Source organism: Triticum dicoccoides, chromosome 6B (genome assembly GCF_002162155.2).
Source record: "Triticum dicoccoides isolate Atlit2015 ecotype Zavitan chromosome 6B, WEW_v2.0, whole genome shotgun sequence".
Taxonomy (NCBI): Eukaryota; Viridiplantae; Streptophyta; class Magnoliopsida; order Poales; family Poaceae; genus Triticum; species Triticum dicoccoides.
In genome coordinates, this window is record NC_041391.1 from 130,287,028 (window position 1) to 130,299,070 (window position 12,043).

A 12,043-nucleotide genomic window follows, 5' to 3' on the forward strand; every position below is an offset into this window, starting at 1 on the left:
TCATTATAAAAACTGGGCAGTAACTATAAAAAATGCACCAAACACGTAATTACCTTATAAAATATTATTTTTGGATATTGAAAATTTTAATTTTATTAATTGTTGCGAGCGCAATGTTTCGTTGGATTTTTACACTATTTAAATTTATATTGAAATTGTATTTAATCTGACTAGAAATTTTGGTATGAAAATATTTCGGATCCCATCAAAACAAACTGTAAATGGGTTGTAGTAAATTCCATTAGAATTCAAAAAGGGGCTGAACATTCTTACAAATCTCAAATGGGCTATAAGTTCTCTGCCACACACTTGTGGCATTACTAAGTTGACGCATCCCTTCAAAAAAAAAGAGTTGACGCGTATGCAAGGCTTTGTCAACTTATAGTCAACACACGGTTCTAGCAGCAGTGGATGTTGGATATCCATCCAACCGATGCCTGCTTCTTCTTCAATCTCAGATATTCTAGCTTCACCCGCCCAAAAAATGATTCCTCCCCATGACATCTGGGGCACACCGTTTCGGAAGCTGACTTGTGGGCCTACTAAGTTGATGCGTACCAAGGGCTTTGTCAACTTCGTCAATATAAACGATTATAGCTGCAGTGACCTTACAATGTCTGTCCAATGGCTGTGGTGCTTCTTCAACCTCTGGTCTTCTTGCTCCAGCCGCCCAAAGCAGCGCCGGTCGTGTCGCCTGCTCCTGCCTCCTGTGGCCGGCTGTGCTGCCGGGGAGGGCTCACCTCCCCTACTACTCCCACCGCTGGCCAGGCCATCCCTCCACTCACCCAAACCCCCTGTTATTCTGCGGCGACGGCAGCCTCACACCGCAGCCGAACCAGTGAACCCTCGTACTCCTCTCCACGTGGGCATCCACTGCCACGTCTTCCCCGGCTCTGTGTTGTCCCCTTCCTAGGCCTCGCCGTTGTCCACCGCCGTGGTGCTCTCGGCGCGGAGTAGTCAATATGGTCACAGACCGACTTCCATCGAAAGAGTACTGTACATGGAGAGGCTGACAGCTGGGTCCACGGCAGCCGCAAGGAAGTGCCTCCTTATTACGCGCAAAATAATTATTCGTCCACCTAACAGCGGGGACCCACCAGATGGGCCACCTTATTTCGCGAAAATAATGTTTCCCCCCTGACTGCTGGGACCCACCAGCTACATATTCGCACGCAAGGAAGTGCGTCCGAAAAAAATGATTTCCCCCCTGACTGTAGGGACCCACCATCTACATCTTCACACGCAAGGAAGTGCCTGACAGTCGGGACCCACCTGGTCGAAGCGTATGTAGCATTGTCATTCTGGTCGTGAACGTGTACGTACATATTGGTCGACGTAGAATCGTGCATGTATCGTAGTAGAGGCACGCAAGTAGCATGTGCACGCACGTACAACAGCCAGTGTGCAAGAAAGAAAATACGGCCACGTATGTACATACGGGCGGGGTCTTGAACGCCTACTCGCGCATACGTACGGCCAGGGCTCATGTACATGGCTGGGTCGGAACGGAGAAACAGCATCGCAGTCGTGTTCATGGGGAGGCAACGGAATGCGTCGTGTTTATCAGGAGGCAACGGAACACGTGGGAGCCAACCGGCTTGGACGGAACAACCGATGGAAACGAGGCCTGGCGTACCGCACAACAGAGGAAATGGCCTTGTGTTCGACCGGCCACGTTCGAAACTGGAACCTGTTCATCGGGAGGGGTCTGGCGTACCGTAAAATGGAGGAAACAGACTTGTGTTGGACCTCCTACGGTCGAAACGGGGCCCTGTTGATTGGGAGGAGTGTGGCGTACCGCAAAACGGAGGAAACGGACTTGTGTTGGAGCGCTATGGCCAAAATGGAGGTCCTGTTCATCGGGAGGGGTGTGGTGTACCGCAAAACGGGACTCCACAGGACATTGTTCATCTCCACCATCGACCTCCTCCAGCCTCCACGGGCTAATGTTCATCCACCATCGACCTCCTCCAGCCTCCACCTGCGACTGTTCATCCACAGACTCCTGTTCATCCAGCCTCCACCGTGCGCTACTCCACCGGCTACTGTTCAACCAGCCCTCTCCATAGGCTCCTGTTCAACCACCCCTCCACGGGCTACTGTTCATCCACCCCTCCACCATCTACTCTTCATCCAGCCCTCCACGGGGTCCTATTCATCCAGCCCCAACCGGCTCGACCGATCGGGGTCTTGTTCATCCAGAGGCAACACCACGGGGTCCTGTTCATCCACCCCCACTAGGAATTGTTCATCCAAACCCCCCTGCAATGCTCATTATTCATCTAGAGGCAGCATCGATCGGCTTCAGTTAGCAACAGTAGTGAAGGAATCGCTCGATCGGGTTCAGTTAACAGCCATCGATCGATCGCTCGGGTTCAGTAACGCGTAGCCTGCAGTGCAATAATCGCTCGGGTTCAGTTAGAGACCAATGCCTCACACCCTCTCACATGTGTGTACGAGAGAAACGCGCAAACCTCCATGCATCGCTCGGCCCCGACCACCCATCGTAACCGGGAACAACTTGATATTTTCCTCGCCCTCGCTTCTACCATGGTTTTTTCTGTCGTGGTCGGCCCAAAGAATGTCATGCATCTGCGTCTCCGGCTCTCCCAGGACAAAAAGCCCATTTTCTGTCATGATTCTTTGTCATAGAAGTAGGAGGCCACCACATCTATGATGATACCGGGTTTTGTCACAATTACCGTCATATAAGTGTCATAAGTATGACATAAAAAAAATTTCGTTCGGCCCAAAATGTCAAGGATGTGTCTTTTTTTGTAGTGAAGGTGGCCGCACATGGCACACCAGTCGGGTAAACGCTTATATTTTAGCAAGAAGAATTTCCTTTTGCCCTCCTTTACCACCGAAACTGCATTCTTTAGTGGGAGGTGGACATTGATCTTGACCCTGACCCGGACAAAATTGCCTTCAAAGTCCTGTGATTTTGGTTCGGCGTATATATACTGCCCGATCGTCCCTGCTAGAGCTTTGATCATTGGGAAATAACCATCGGGAAAGTCGTGTATCTGAGCCCATATGTCCAGCATATCCAGATTGACCCCTAACGGCTTCGTGAATCCATCATATTCAGCTAACACGATTGCGTTCCCTTTGAACCTCCACGGCCCCTATGCCATGATGCGTTCCGAGTCGCCGAGGCACGAGAACTACATTGTATACAAGTTTTCTTCGAGCGGACGGATCTTTACCACTTGCACCAGATCCCAAGCATCCTCATGTTGCGGAAGAACCAATATTGGTTGTAGTTCTTCGGGGTGTGGACTCGCGCGACAGCCATCCACCATACGGCCGCTTCCGCTGGCACATCTTGCTCCTCGAAAACCACATCATCCAGGTCATCCTTAGTGATCCCTAGGTTTTTCATGATCTCATCAACATCATTGGCCTCTATGCCATAACCTGAAGCCCGGCTTGCCATACCGCAAAACCCTAACCCGACGAAACAATGATCACCAGGTTGAGGAAACCCTATCTGCCTTCCTGACTTCACAAAACCCTACCGAGGGCGAGACCGGGAACCGATGTAGGACCGCCCCTTGATCAGTCCAAGCATGGCCGGGAATTGGAGGAGGATTGGCGAGGGGATAGGTTGGTCTCAACGGCGGCTCGAGGAGTCATCGTGAGGATTGAAAACCCTAACAGGAGGGGATCGCCGAGAGGAACTCATGCCCACGAAAATCCTGTTAATGGCCTGCTCGCATATAGCCCATTTACAGCCCGCTAACTCAGGGCCCGTTACAACCTATCCTAATTAGGCCCAGCAGCGTCATCTAGGCCGTCCAATATGATTCCTGCCTGTTTTAACTTCCGGCCCATGTATGGCCCATGACGTCTTTCAACCCATATGAGGCCCTTTGTAACTCTTGGCCCATTAATGGCCCGTGGTGAAACTGGCCCGTAATGAACAGTGTATCATTTTATACCCATTAGTGGCCCATTATTCCATTGGGCCGTTTCCAGCCCATGTTATCTTTCGGCCTTCTCAGGGCCCATTTATTCTTGGGCTCATTTCCAGCATTCGTTTACTTATGGCCTATTACTTTCATATTCTGCTTCTAGGCCAAATTCAGCTCGTGGTTACATTCGGCCCGTTTGTGACCCATTAATACGTTGGGCCGTTTTCATAGCGTCATCAAATATAGCCGATTAACGATGGCCTATTATGGTCGGCCCATGAATGGGCGATTCAAACTCTAGTCCATTTATGGCCATAATGTGGTCTATTATTGGCCCATGTTTGGCCAACCGATCATACGGCCCGTAGAAGGCCCATTGATGATACGGCACGTGGAAGGCCCATTGTGTCTACGGCCCATAGAAGGCCCATTGTTTCTATGCCCCGTAGAAGGCCCATTGTTTCTACGGCCCTTAGAAGGCCCTGTTTCTACGGCCCATAGGAGGCCCATGGTAACTACAGTAAATATGTAGCCCATGGTTATTGTGGCCTAGTTTTCAAAAATAGTTGCGGCCACTACCAAACTGCAGAAAAAGATCTACACTGACTACAAGGAAACAAATAAACAAGACAACAAGGAAATAAATAAGCAAGCAACCTATGCTAGGCTATCACGACTATTACACATATTACATCCACTGGGCATCAAAGTTTGCCACCAGTGCAAATATAGGGAACAAAGCAGCATATCATATACACTAGTTGTCAAAGTTGGCGACCAGTGCAAATAAACACCGCAGCAAAACAAGTCCAGATCTGAAACCACTTTAGAAGAGCTCAAGAAACAATATCCTGGGTACCCATAATGCTGGCAAGATGCTTAGCAAGCTTATTAACTTTCTCTTGTTTGGCGCTTAAATCCTCCAACACTTGCTATTGCACCAGAAAGTATGCATCTGAATTCTGCAGGGACTTCCTCAGTCCTTCGGCTTCCTATCCCATAACATCTGATCGATGTCTTTCAACTTGAAGTTGAGACTCAAGAAGCCGAACTGATTCAGGCAGCGAGTTTGAAGAGCTGGTGCCAGCAGTAGTAGCCAGTAACTCAAACACTACATCAAGACAGGACTTTGGAGTTGTCTCAGTGTCTTCAGTATAGTCTTTATCAGATTTCTTGGAGACCAACAGGGATGTCTCACTATCTTGAACCTTATCTGCATTACTTCCTTTACCATTGCATAACGGGGTACTCTTCTCCAATATTTTATCTGCGTTCTAAAAGAGAAACAAACAAACACATCACAGGTTTACAATGTAGTATATGAAACTCATTTTGGTAAACCAGTTCAGTAGTAAGGTGGACAGGATAACAACATGAGACAAACATATATCTATGTAGTATGGTCACTGTATGGTCTATATCGTTCTAGTTTATGTTGCCAAATCAAGATAGATACAGTTCGAATCATATCTATTTAAGACAAAGCAGCATAGACAGAATATAAGTGTGGGAAACTACACATCAATAACAACACTTGTAATGTGCATGGCATGAGAACATAACTATTTGTTCAATTGAAACTGAAATCAACATAGAGCAAGTTACAACAGAAAACACATTAAAGAAACAGGTTTAAAACATACCTGTTGCACCATTGGAGTTTCAGTTGCATCCTTCAAATTTGAAATTAGTTGGTATGAGTAAATACAATTATGCAAGAGCAAATTAGTGTGAACCATAGCTACGGAACCTGACCTGAGAACAATTCTTCTTCTACTTTAAGCGTTGACTTGAAGTTCGGAGTGGTGGTCCTCGTGATTTGGGCACTGCAGTTGCCTTACTAACTACTCGTGTTTGGGTGCTTTATGGTGGAGACGGTGTTGTGTCAACTGGAACTAGGTTACTATCTGCTAGGGTTGGGGTTTGTCAGGGAAACCGTTCACCTATGGGGTCACAAGGATCCCTTCTACATTCGGCGGGGGGTTAGTTGAATGAAGAGTTGGTTGAGCTGTTAGCACACAGGGGGATTTTTATCCAGGTTCGGGCCACAAAGATGCGTAATACCCTAGTCCTTCTTGTCTGGTTATATGTGTGTGTTCTTGAGCTTTTGAACTAGCTACGGAGCGTGCCTTGTCCAAAATTACGAATCCTCTCTCTGTATGCCTTGGGCCTCCTTTTATATGCAAAGGGGTTGCCACAGGGGCACACAGGAGGTGGCAAGCTACAGTTGTACGAGCTTATCGCCTGATCAACGTAGGACAAGCGCATTTAATGTGTTGCCTATGTGTCCTCTTGCTTTATTGGGGATGTCAACAAAGGCCATCTCATCCTTCACTGCTCCTCCTCACCTTGACGCGTGTCCAGGTTGACAAGGCATGCAGTGCCATGCTGGCTAACCAGCTGCTACGTTGGCGCAATGGTAAGCTTCCACGAAGATCTGCATGCCGCCACACAGATGCCTGCTTAGTTGGCACGCCTATCATCGCACTGGAGTGGTGGTGAGGTGGCGAAACCTTACCGGGCGCAGGTCTGGCCGCAGCCCAGCGGTTGTCCCTGGCAAGGCTTGCGGGGGGCCTTGGAGTTGTCCCCGGCAAGGGCCTTGCCAGGGGTCTTCGTGTTTTGGTCCCACATGGATCCGTGGGCCGTCAATCTTTATGAGGATTTGCATGCTATCGGGCATGCGCTTTCCAGATCTTGGTCTTAACGTTGTCGATGGTGTCGGAGCTCTCAGCCCCAAGGGTAACAGACTTGCTGGTGTTGGTGCAGGTTACCCCGGCAAGGCCCTTCCCGTGGGTGGTCCAGTTTACCCCTCACCCGTCGTGCTTCGAGCTTCTGTCTTGGTGGCCTTCGGGCTTTGCCTTCTTCTGCCTCGCCAGGCCTAGCCGCAGGCGTGGCTGCGACTGCCCGTGCACTAGTAAGGGGTATAGAAGTACCCATACTTTTGTATACCGACAGGAGCCCCCGGGCCTGGGCCACACATAAGTGCAAGGCGTAGTTGGGCTAGGCCCAAGGCAGTGCGCGGGCGGGCGTGGCAGAGATGGATCGCGTGATCTTTCTGTCATTTGCGCTTCCCCACAACCTGCGTCGAGCACGTGACATGGGGGTTGCACGTGGGATGGGCGTGGCACGCATGCATCACCCCGCAGTAAATGGTAAAGAGCTAGCCCGCGCCTTCCCCATAGAAAGGAAAAACTGCAGGGGCACTGCTCATTTACCTTCTCTGCTTCTCCCAATCTTGGAACCACCGTTCCTCTCTTCTTCCCAAAATCCGAACCAGAGCTCCGCGCCCCTGCTTTCCACCACCGCATCTCCATTGCCTCTCGATCTCCTGCTTCTTCTCAGTCACCATGGTGCCTAAGGCTAGCAAGGGCAAGGGAGCGGCCAAGGCCGCCGCGGGGAAGGAGGTGCCGGAGAGTGAGCTGGTGAAGATGCGGAAGAAGCATGCCCTCTTCCCTCTGGCGATCGACGTGCTCACGCTCAGGGACCAGTTCCAGTGCTTGTGGGAGAAAAGGATGATGGGGCATCCCACCACACAGGTCATCCCTACCCCCTTTGCCAAGCCTGGCCCGGATATTTATCCATTCTTTGTCGATTACTTCTCTTGCGGGCTCTGTCCCCCCTTCACATATTTCTTCAATGATATCATGCACACCTACGGCTTCCATCTCCTGGATTTCATGCCGAATGTTGTGGCATGCATGGCCCTCTTCGCCCACCTCTGTGAGGGCTTCGCCAGATTCTACCCGAGTATGGCGCTCTTTCACCACTATTTCTTCCCCCGTATCCAACAAGGGGATGCCTTTACTAGCTCTGTCACTTGGATCCTGAAACCTCTGTGCAAGGGCGCATACTCGGAGGGTTTCCAAAAGGAGCGGTGGGAGGAGTGGTAAGGATGGTTGTGCTGGATTGTGGAGAATGAGCCAGGACCGTTTTGCGAGGTCTGCAAGAGTCCTCCGATCCGTGGCGACGACTGGAGAGACCCCAATCCCGACGACGCGAAGCTCACGGTCGCCACCACCATAATCCTCCGCCTTGTCTCTTCCCGCCTCACACTGGAGATAATTGGGGCTGACTTCATCCGTCGCGGCATTACTCCCTTGCACAAGAAGGGGAGGCCGGCATGGGATTTCAAGAATGCAGCAGACATCATGAGGCACCGCCCTGGCTTGAAGCACAACTTCACGATGATGTAGCATGCGTCCGTCTGCCAGAGGCTCTTCCATCTCAAGATCGACAAGGACGTCAATGCTGAGAGGACCAGTAAGTCCGTGAAGGCCGGCAAGACCGGCCACCCGTTCAGGTTGCCGGCAAGGGTGCATCCATTGAGCAATAACTCTCGCCTGACCAAGATCATTGCCATGATGCCTGCCTTTAACGCCCATGGCCTGGATCCAACCTGGGCCGAGCCAGCGGCAGATTTGTGCAGCAGTTCTTCAACAACTTGTCGGAGGGCACCGTCCACGCCGAGCCAGAGCTCATCTGTGCCGCCACTGACGAAGAGGTGGCGTATATTGCCGCTAGGGTGAAGGAGGCAAAACTTGCCGCGGAGGCCGGCAACTATGGCACCATGGAGGACGAGGCTGAAGCGGCCGAGGAGGAGCAGAGATTTCTCAGGTGGGTGGGGCCTGCCGGGGAGACTAGCGGTGCCGGCGTTAGGGCTCCCCCTGCCCCGGAGGCGGCTGAGGAGGTGTCCAAGGTGGACGAGCCCTCGGCCCCGAAGAAGAGGCGCGTCTTGCGGCGGACTGGTTCTGGAGAGCCAGTCCACCCCAGCAGGGCCACACAGTGGGAAGGGACTCAGGCGGAGCCCATGTGCCAGACGAGGCGTGCGGCCGCAGAGGCGCTGGAGGAGGCCGCAACGGCGAAGAAAGCCACAACCGCATCTTCCTCCTCGACCAGACGTGATGCCGCTTCTTCCTCCTTGACCAGACACATTGCCGCTTCTCCCTTGCTCGAGTGCGTAAGGACTCCATCTCCTTCCCCGGTGGGCTCCATCCCAGCACCCAAATATGACCTTGGGTCATTCAGCCCGAGGAAGAAGAGGATGGCAGAAGAAGAGGAGGAGGAGTATGTACTCTACTTCCCCCATCCATTCTCTGACTCCTTACTTCAATCACTTCATGTTGATTTGACCTCATTGTTGTAGCATCATAGAGACGCTGGCCTAGAGGGTGAAAAGAGCCAGGGCCTCGATGAGTGTTGAGCCCCCTACAAGCACTCCTCATGCGTCGGGGAGGACCTTCATCAACCCAGAGTCTAGCCCCAGCGCAACCCCCACTCCAACCCCCAGCGTAAGTTTTCCACTTATTTCTTGCCGGCGGGTGTTGGAGCGCGTCTTCTTATCGATGACCTTGACGGGATCGCAGGAGGGGAGCAGCAGTAGGAGGAGCCGCTAAGGGCCGCACCCGACACGCCGCCCCCATCAACGATGCTGGGTGGCGGGGTGTCCCCGGCAAGAGAACCCACTGACGAGCCCATGTGCTCAGAGGAGGAGGAGGCCGGCACAGGCGCTGGTGACCCCGTCCCGGCAATAGACGTTGTCGTGGAGGGGGGTGCATCCTCACCACTCACTTCAGGTATGTTACTTGCTCCTGTTCTTTGCCATCATTGCCTCGATTTCTTTCCTTTTCCTTGTCATGAACTTTTCAGATTTCGGCTTTGCCTTTCTCCCTTCCTTGGCTTCAGATGCTCCCTCGGCAAACCAGGCGGATGTCAACACCGTGATCATGGAGACCGCCAAGGATGTCGAGGCCGAGGCCACCAATATTGCTGTCGAGGAGGCTGCCAAGGGGTCCGCTGAGGAGGCCGCCACAGGGCTTGCCGGGGAAGCCGGCAAGGACCCTGCCGGGGAGGAGGTGGCCGAGGAGCCTGCCTAAGAGGCCGGCAGGGCTGCTGCCGAGGAGGCCGCTGTGGGGCCTGCCGGGGAGGCCGGCAAGGCCACCACTAGAGAGGCCGCCAAGGATCCTTCCAGGGAGGAGGTGGTTAATGACCAACCTTGCTCCTCCTCAGCCTCTGCCCTGAGCAGCTACTTGAAGGTTGGTGACGACCTTTTTGTCAGCATCCTAGGGACGACAGGCACCAGAGCACCAATCGTCGGGGAGGTCTTTGATGAAGAGATCCTCACCGCTGCCGGGCTCCAGGTTGTTGATGAACCGAGCGTCGACAACGGTGGCTCCAAAGAGGACCAACTCCTTCAGGCCATAGGCGCTAACTTTCACAAGCTCCAAGTTCTCCATCAGGCCCGCAAGGAGAAGGTGGACTCTAGAATGGCGGCCGTGGACAAGGCCGAGGCAAACTTCTAGGAGCGCAATGCCCAGATGAAAGTCTAGTTTGACGAGGCTCAGGAAGGATCTGAAGGCCACCCAAATCCAACTGAGCGAGCGCCAGAGGGATCTCCTCTTTAAGTAGGTTGATTTCAAGAAGGCATAGGAGGTGGCAAAGGCCAAGGATGCCAAGGACGAGTCCAACTAGACGCAGTGCTGCATCTCGCTCGATGTCTAGGAGGAGGACTTGGTCGCTCACGAAGTGGCACTTGCCGCCATGCTTCGTGCCAAGGACGAGTAGATCGAGAGGCTCGTCGCGCAGCAGACCCAAGACCTGATGCAGAAGCACGAGGAAGCGCTCGATGCCCTGGCCCTTGACCATGCCGGCAAGCTGAAGGAGGTCGTCGACCACGCTGAGGCGGCAGAGGCTACCAGGATTAAGCTGGCCGGCAAGGTAGAAAAGCTGGAGGCGAACCTGGCCAGGCTCACCCAGGAGGTCTCCACGCTCAAGGACGACAAAGAGAGAATGCTCTCTATGACCTGGCAGAGATGTAGACCACCATATCTGACAAAACCAAGCTTCTATCCAAGGCCAACGAGTCCATCGATAATCTGAAGTTGAAGCTGGACAGCCAGGAGAAGATGCTCTCGGACTCCCAGGCTCGAGAGCAGATCCTGGCCAAGGATCTCGCGGATGAGCAGCTGCTGCTGCGGACTGCCGTCTCTTCCCACAACAAGCTCATGGAGAGCATGAAGCTTTGGACTAGCCACCTAGTGGACGTCTCAGAGAAGATCACCATGTAGCTGACTGCCATGGGCATGCCAAACTTCAGGTTCTCCCGCGAGGCGAACGTGGCCGAGAGCGCCAGTCTCTCCCTGTTCTTCGAGCGCGTCCTTGACACTCTGAAGCTGCTCCAGTCCACCATGGAGGCCTACCTGGCCGAGGAGTACTGGCAGCTTCACCAGGATGCCTTGATCAAGGTGCTCACCAAGGTGGCTCACTAGAACCCCAACATTGACTTTGCTCAGGCGCTCGATAGCTTGCCGAACAACGTCGACCGTCAGGCGCTCGAGGAGCGCATCGAGCCCATCATCAGCTGCATCAGCGGAGTTGTGAGGCTGGAGAGCCAGCGCCGGGATTAATTGCTTCACTCCTTGTTGTCGCTGCGAGTTCGTACCCAAGACATATTATCTTAAGTTAGAATCGCTACAATAACTTTTGTTGTACTTTGAATCTAGTTGCATGTTGTCTTCCCATTTTGGTTTATCCTTGTATTTTCTGCACCCTACGCTTAGTTGGATAGGCCTGCTGGCACGCACACCCCTTGCCGTAGGCGCTAGAAGGACGGATCCTTAGCAGCCTACAGAGGGCATAGATGCCAGTAGGTTACCTTGCCGCTCTTGGCGCAGTCACCTGAACTGTCGAGCGGACTCGAAGCAGAACAGAGGCGTTGCCAATCGCGGCAGGGTTCCTTTTGCATGTACGTTCTCCATACAAGGACCAAAACCATCGAGGGGGATCACCTTATAAAAAGGAAGAATTACTCACAGTTGAGTTGACTTAGCTTTTGTTGATGCGCGGATCATCGTCGCGACCATTGTCGGTGTCAGAACCCGCGGATCTCAGGTAGGGGGTCCCGAACTGTGCGTCTAAGGCTAATGGTAACAGGAGACTGGGGACACGATGTTTACCCAGGTTCGGGCCCTCTCGATGGAGGTAATACCCTAATTCCTGCTTGATTGATCTTGATGATATGAGTACTACAAGAGTTGATCTACCACGAGATCGTAGAGGCTAAACCCTAGAGGCTAGCCTATGATTATGATTGTCCTCGTCCTACGGACTAAACCCTCCGGTTTATATAG